This window comes from Python bivittatus, unplaced genomic scaffold, assembly GCF_059951505.1.
Source record: "Python bivittatus isolate LINGU-HERP-01145 unplaced genomic scaffold, Pbiv_v1 ctg000310_np1212, whole genome shotgun sequence".
NCBI classification, from domain to species: domain Eukaryota; kingdom Metazoa; phylum Chordata; class Lepidosauria; order Squamata; family Pythonidae; genus Python; species Python bivittatus.
In genome coordinates, this window is record NW_028277054.1 from 11,680,055 (window position 1) to 11,686,054 (window position 6,000).

Consider the following 6,000-nt stretch of genomic DNA (forward strand, 5'->3'; position numbering starts at 1 on the left):
ATTAAAGCAATATAATTCCAATTATTAACATTAAACAGAAATATTTACAATTAATCATGGGTATCAGTAAGTCTTATTATTTTGAAATGTGTGACATTACTCTCCTTAAGAGAGAAATACAGGGAGAAGAGCTCCCAGGAACATGTTCACCTCATCTCAATATGCAAGACATTTTCTGTACCTGATTTGCTTTGTTTCTCTCTCCCCCCTCCCCAAAATGCTTACACAACTGCAGACGGCCCCTCCCCCTTCAAACTCAAAATTGTCACCGCTGTATCATTGGTGCCATTATAAAAAAAGAAAGAAAATTCAGGAGGGTGACGATCGGGGAGGCAGCATAAAAGAGGGAGGGCTTTGATTCCAGAGCACTCGGCCCCCCGCGACCAACGGGTCAGGGGTAGAAACGGAACGGGAAGAGCAGGAGACTATCTCGGAGGCTAACCCGCCAGCTCGCCGCTTCATCTTCCAACCTCTCCCCCTACCGAGACACCCGTGCGCGCGCTCCTCGATCCGACGCGCTCACCTCACTGAGTCACACCGTCTTCCATCTCATAATCCTCCCATCCTCTGACCAGGAGGCTGCCAGGCGGGCGCGCAGACCCCGCTGCTGCCTCCACACGCTTCTCTCCCAAGGCAGCCCCAGCCCACAAGCCCAGCTCGCTCTTCTCCCCGTTTCCTCCTCCTCCTCCTCCTCCGTCCCACACCTTCCCTGCACCACCTCCTCATGCCGCTCCCCCCCGCGGCGCAACGACGCCGGACGTTCCTTCCGCACCTCCGAGCGAGGGGCGCCGCTCTCGCTGCCCGGCGGCCGGGCAAAAGGCCAACGGCACCTGAGCGCCTCCCGGGGCCGTCCAGGAGCGGCCCCGCCCTGCCAGGAGAGAGAGGAAGACCAGGTCCCTTCTCGCGCCGACGCCAACGGACGCGCCTCGGCTTCTCCGGTCCTTTGGCCGTACGGCAGCCAACCCGCCCGCCAGCCAAACAGACGGACGGATGCCTATCTCCCTCCCTCGCCGCACACGACGCACCTCGCTGAGGTAAAGCGGGGAGTAAGAAGCAAAGGGGCGCGGGACGGAAGCCGCCTGCTGCCGCCTCACTTGCCTGCCTCCCCCCGGGTGGGGATGCTGGGCGCCGATAGCGTTTCGCGAGGGTGCCGGCGGCGGCGGCGAAGGGCCCCAGACGGTCTCGCTGCCTGGCTGGCTCTCGCTCAATCGCTCGCTCGCTCCCTCACCCACCTCTCCTTCCCCCCCGCCCCATAACATAGTAGTAAGTTTCTATTGGTGGAGAGGAGAAGGCGGAGTTCTTGAGCGGCTCAGCCGTTGGCTCTCGGCAGGGGAGAGGGAGGGGATCAAACGAAGCGAGAAAGGGAGGGGGAGAGAAAACTGTGGTGAGGAGGAGGAGGAGGGAGCGCGGGACGCGCGGAAGGGAGGGCGGCTTCGTGGGAGACAGAACGGCAGCGGGAGGAAGGAGAAAAAGCGCAAGCGCGCGCGCTCAGAGGATGAGAAAGGCGGCCGGGGGGGTGGGAGATAGCGAGAGCGCGCGCGCGGCTCGAGCCCTCTTCAAAATAAATGAATCCCAACGGCCATCTGGGTCAGTTATGAGAGAAAGGTGCGCGCACGCACGCACGCGCTCTCTCGCGCTCCTTCGCCTTCCCGCTGTGGGAGTTGCAGCCCTTTCCGTGGGTCGCCCTGGGGGACTTCACCTGCTTCCCCCACACACACACACAGACACACACACTTCCCGCCTCCTTCCTTAAAAGTAAAGGGAGGAAATGCGGAAGATAACAATGGCTCGTCGGCCCAGATGTCTTACGAAAAGGCGGGGCGCCAAGGTGTAATAATAGTAAGAGCTGCGTGGACGAAGGAGGCGAAGCATCTGATCGAGTAAAAGCCTCAAGCGCTGCGTCAGATGGCAGAAGCAGCCCACCTTAAACCGTTCGGGTTTGCAGGACAAGATGAACCCTGGTTTACTCAGTTAATCCAGCTTCCTGTGGCAGCATCCACATGCCTTACACTAATCCCATGAGCTGCTGGGTTCACCCAACACAAAAGGTGAAAAGATAGTTATCTAGTGAATGGACATGGTTTCCTGAACTTCAAAAGGAAGCATGGATGCCATGCTAAAATACTAATATAGCTTTTATTAAAAAGCTAATAATGAAGCCTAAAATTCCAGGTAACAATTGTTCTGCGGAAGCAACCACTAAGGCCCCATCCAACCCAATTTCTCACAAAAGCCAGCCCACTGTTTTTTTAAAAAAGTCTTTTTCCCAGCATTTGGTATGTAGAGAGGTATACTACCTCTGAATGTGGAGGATCCATCCCTTGTGGTTTAAGGGCTGATAATCCTGTCATCTGACTTGGTGACCTATGCTACATCTGCGGCAGTGACAACAATCCACTAACTGTATTATGTGAAATCCTTTGTCTAGTTCCCATCTAATTGTCACTTTAATTGCAGTGGTTCCTGAATTTCTTATGCAGACACTCTTACACTATTAGGTAGCCCTGATAGCAGGTGCTTAATGCCTAATGATATTGCTACACCCACACATGGAATTAGATCTGGACTAGACACAGCAGCACTTCCTTAATCTGTTTGCCAGTATCTTGGGGAGCAACTGCCACATCAACAGAGCTTCAAACTAGGAAGGGGCAGACCATCCCTTCTGCGCATTTTAGTTCTGCAAGCTCCTTGATACAAATATCTGCCACCTTTGTAAAACATTACGCATGCTATGGCATCATAATGCAACTAAAACACCAAGCACCAGTGAAATCAGGAAGTGTTGGCCTGCATATTTAAGTTTAGTATATGCCTTTTTTTAAACCAGTAAATCTGAAACATCCTAGATTGCTCAACTGAAGAAGGAAGTTGTAGTAAAACAAGGCTTTCAAGGGGGAAAAAACAGCTTCTACCAGACGTTTGTTCTGAAGAGTACTACACTAAGGGCAGCTTAAGAGCGATGCAGCTGGGCTTCCTGTTATAGCAGCAAAAAGTGAGGCATGAGATTTTTAAGCTATATATTCTTCACAGTGCTGACATGAAAAGAATGCATCCCCTTATCATAGAAAGGCATCTGGTAGCTCTCTGTAGTATGCATCATATCACAGGAGAGACTTTACACCCAGTCACAGAGCACTACTGAAACATCTAGGGCTTCCTTTTCACAAAAATGGGTGAGAAATTCATTTGGTTCACATATACACCCTGCCAATACACACCTACATGAACTTATCCACACCGCAATTTTCTTCATAAATGGGAGACAGCAATTTGAAATTTAAAAAAACACACACCATCCAATCCAACTATCTTTTTTTCTAATACTGACACCAACATTTGTCAGCAGCATGCCACTTACTATGCACTTGTGCAAAGGGGGGGCATGTATACCAGCAGGGCTATTTTACAAGAGCTTTTTAAAAAGGAGCAAAAATTCCAAGATTCTTAATATAGAAAGGTTATTACAATGGAAAAGAATTACAATTCTCACCGGGGTGTTTTTTTTTAAATCTCCCTTTTACTGTACATACAAGAGATAGCTTAGTCTCTCATACTGGCTTTGCATACTGCACTAATCTATAAATCAAGGTAGATACAGTACAGTAATGGGTTGATACAAGACAGTAAACCAAAACCAAAATCAATATACTATAGATTGGTCCAACTATTCTAGAGCTGTTCAGTATTTCAAAAGCTGTTCAGTATTTCAAAAGTATTTGGTCAAAGCTATTTCCACTGCAGCACCAAGCTGATCTCATCAGATTTTACAAAGCTCAGTAGGGTCAGTGCTGATTAAGACTAGACTGAAGACTAGCAGGAAATCCCAGGACTGGAGGCTAGATTGAGAAGTCAGAAGAAAAGAATATCCTGGAAAAAGGCAATGGCAAATCACTTTATGTTGTTGCCAAAATCCTACGTGGATGTGCCTGTATATTTCCCAGGAGTCAAGCTCAGATGGGAGGGGGAGGGGGTCAAGTAGACCATGGGTTCCTCTTAAAAAATATTATTTGAAAGCATAAAAATATATAATACAATCAAAATGAAGCAGAATTGTGTGACTGCAAAAGGCTGATCCACTTTTAATCCAAAATAATCGTTTGTTTAAAAATGATGAGATTAAAGCATTTGAGGATATTAGCTTTTGCTTCCTAGTGCACCAAAATCCATGTTACCTCTTCCTTTTTACCATCTTCATGGTAAGAAGAACCTTAAATTAAAAGGGACAATATTTCTACAATCCTACTTCAAGTTTAAAAACGCCACAAATGTGGCTCATTATCCCTACAGTTAAATATTACAAAGAGAAGAGAGTTTTGCCAAGCCTGAGAAGAATGATTGAATATGTAAATGTTTTGGAAGAGAAGCAAAACACTGTCCTTTTAAGGATGTATTATACTCAGATTTCTTGCCAGAGCATTACTCTGCTCCTGGTCAGCCAACTATTAGAGGTATGGCAGGTACATGCAAGAGATATAGATTTGCCTCTTTTCTGCTGTGGTGCCAAATAAAGCCAACCTAGGCCTATTTTTTTTTAGGTTTTTTTATCCCACCTTTCTTATTTTTATAAATAACTTAAGGAGGCAAACATACCTAATACTCCTTCCTCCTCCTATTTTCCCCACAGCCACCACCCTGTGAGGTAAATTGGGCTTCATGCCTAAGGCGGGACTAGAACTCACGGTCTCCTGGTTTCTAGCCTGGTGCCCTAACCACTAGACCAAACCAGCTATTTTTGTTGTGCTGCTGCTTCTAGCTCCTAACCGACAGGTAGGATGCACATTTCCCAAAGGGTAATTTTTGGAATGTATTTCATATACTGTTGTCTCTGTTTTAAGTAACTGATTGTGTTTTAGCAGATTATCAGTTTTGTTACTGTTTGTCACCTGTCAACAGGAAAGCTCCTTCAATCTTTGAAAGATTTTCTATTCTATTATGCCTTTAAGCTGGAGGAACTATCTTCCATCCTTCTTCTTTACTTTGAAGTTAACATTCTCTAAAAACAAAATCAGCTTTGGAGGGATCAGGTACTCCACGGAACAATGTGTAAAATGGTAATAGGGCTGCAGAAAAAATGGGAGAACTGTCTCCTCTCCTATCAGCATGAAAATGGTGAGTGAACTTCTGTTAAATAAATGATCCTGATAGTATTCTGGATCTAATCCAGTACTCACTAGCTTGTTAATTTTAATCCTACAGTGACTATATTATGTGCCACCTTGTTTATTTTGATAGGCAGGATATAAATGTGTGAAATAATATATAATTGCAAGACCCTATCAGACTTTTATTTTTGGACAGGAGCTGGGGGCTACATATAGTTTTTTCTTGTCTTCTATATTTTTTATAATTAATTGAGAATCTTGTAAATAATATGCACAAATGATTATATTTTATTTTGTTTAATTCATATTTTTTAAAATTTATTTTCCAGGAAGCCAAATGGAAAAGAAAGTCTGACAAAGTCCTCTTTTCACCTTCGTCTGTGTGCCAGAGCCAGCTGGCTGCAACTCTGCATTCAGGGAATTTCAAAACATTTTCCCTCCTCTCTTGGGGCTTCGGCACAGACAGCAGCACGGGAGGTGGCAGTTACTAACAATAGACCACTCATGTTGCAGAAAAACACGCAGATGCAGCCCCCCACATGCTGAAGGCCTTTTATGGAAAAAAATGTTTCTGGTCATGCATATTAATAATGGCAGCCTACTAGAAAGATTTCCTAAAATAAAGACATTTGACTATATTAAAGAGAGCCGGCACTTGACAGCTTCTTGAATGGATGCCATTTGAGGAGGCGTAGCTGCTGCATCCTAGATTCTTTCAACTTGTCATCTAGCACAAAAACAAACATTGGTCATTAAGTGAGGGGTTGAAATGACATGATTACAGCAGTGATTCTTCCTAGGACTAATCGTTAAGAGGAGAGAGAGGTAAAGGGATTAGAGTGAAAGAAAGAGCAGCCAAGCGCTACGCAGAGACCAAAGAAGTTTATAGGCTCAC

The 6,000-nt window shown here is 45.8% G+C and overlaps 1 protein-coding gene and 1 long non-coding RNA gene across 18 annotated transcripts in view; one reads left to right on the plus strand and one right to left on the minus strand.

Moving 5' to 3' along the window:
• The window catches only part of EPB41 (erythrocyte membrane protein band 4.1), a 78,757-nt gene extending 77,525 nt beyond the window's left edge, over window positions 1–1,232 (minus strand). For 12 of the 17 annotated variants that reach the window (XM_088140086.1, XM_088140083.1, XM_088140084.1 and 9 more), the window contains exon 1: window positions 1,099–1,232. The gene's annotated coding sequence lies outside the window, so the exon portion shown is untranslated. The remainder of the gene's footprint in view (window positions 1–1,098) is intronic. The other 5 variants (XM_088140085.1, XM_088140091.1, XM_088140089.1 and 2 more) reach the window with 1 other exon arrangement.
• On the plus strand, window positions 744–5,572 carry LOC148216134 (uncharacterized). Its single transcript, XR_015796012.1, has 3 exons — window positions 744–1,034; window positions 4,628–5,112; window positions 5,435–5,572. It is a non-coding gene; the product is annotated as an uncharacterized LOC148216134 (long non-coding RNA).
• The last annotated feature ends 428 nt before the right edge of the window (window positions 5,573–6,000 follow it).